This window comes from Pygoscelis adeliae, unplaced genomic scaffold, assembly GCF_000699105.1.
Source record: "Pygoscelis adeliae isolate BGI_AS28 unplaced genomic scaffold, ASM69910v1 Scaffold350, whole genome shotgun sequence".
Taxonomy (NCBI): domain Eukaryota; kingdom Metazoa; phylum Chordata; class Aves; order Sphenisciformes; family Spheniscidae; genus Pygoscelis; species Pygoscelis adeliae.
The window spans coordinates 32,028-33,562 of NW_008823889.1; positions in this window are offsets into that span (position 1 = coordinate 32,028).

A 1,535-nucleotide genomic window follows, 5' to 3' on the forward strand; every position below is an offset into this window, starting at 1 on the left:
ACACATAATAAAAATAAAATACTCCTATTTACCAAATTACGATTGTTTTTACTATTATATACATATTAAATGTGAATATTGTATATTCAATGAAGGCAACTGATAATCCTTATTTCCAAATCTAGTTTATCATTTGTCCAGCTGCTGGCACCTCAGTATGCAGAAAAAATACTCCACACCATGACAGTGAAACGCTTCCAGTAAACAGGAAGGATCTTCTCTTTCTTCCTCATGGCCTATTTAATATTTCTGCTTTGCTATCCTAACATTACGCCCCAACTTGTCAGAAAGGGCCACGATCATTACCTGTGCCTGAGGAGAGCGGGAAGAGAGTTTCTCTGCCAAGTGTGCCTGTGGCCACCCAAGGGGTACCTTTACCAACGTCATTTTAAAATGTGTTTAGGCAACACTGGAAAGCAGTTCTTCAGCCCACACCACCCCCTGAAACCACACCAACACGCCTGTCACCAAGAGAGCAGCAGTGGTAACCTGCAGGGAGCTCCATCCTTAGCGAGGAGTTACAACCAGTTTGACAGCAGTAACATCCGAGATGATCTGACGCCACTTTTTCACCTCTCTTGAGGGAAGGAAGACAGCAGCCAGAACCAGGGAATATTTCTGAGTCTCCTCCTGCAACATCCTGCAGAAGGGCTTGTGGACACGGAGAGAGGAACTGCTGTAGCTCTCAGAGCATCCAGCCTTACCCTACATTTGGGTACGCGCCCTGCTCTGCCCCATTTTTCTTTTAAGAGAAAGGGACAAGGAAGATGCACCAACTTACGTAAATGGTCACCGAGTGAATTGTCAAGTACCAGCATCTTGCAGAAGTGGCCTGCTTCTGGCTGTAACGTCAGGCAAGCACTACCGGACACTTTCAAATATTAAGCTATTCTAGCTGTGAAAGGGCTCGCTTATGGTTGAGTGCAGTCACAACCACCTTATAAGAGTGAAACATTAATAATTAACAAATTAAACAAAACTGTCTGGAAGTTACTTTGGGATGTACCCCAGCAGCTCTGTTTGCCCCTGTGCAGTTATCAGTGCTAGTGCATTTCTCTTACTAGCCATTCAGACCCAATCATTACATTTAAGTATCAAATACAAAAAAAGGTTGTGTTCTTTTTTTTCTTTAAATGAAACATCAACACAGGTGCATTAAGAACACTGCCTTTGTCTAAGCACGGGGACAATGCTGTCCACAAAACAAAGAGTGCATGGAAGGATATTTTACGATTAACAACAGGGGAACGTACACGGCTCCTTTCATCTCCCAAGTGAAAAGCCCACTTCCATCCAGCATGCCATAAAAATGCATACCCTAAAGAAAGCAGACAAGTCAAAAAACGAGTCGGTATTTTTCTCCAATTACAATACATTCAATTTCGTAAGTAATAAAGAGACTGAAAGCTTAAAATATTTAAGCGAACAGGCATAAGTCTTCGAAAGAAAGACCGAGAGCTGAACTACTGGGGAATTCCGGGGATGGCAACAGCAGCACCCCAATTATTTCCAGGAAGAGATTCACCACGTGGATG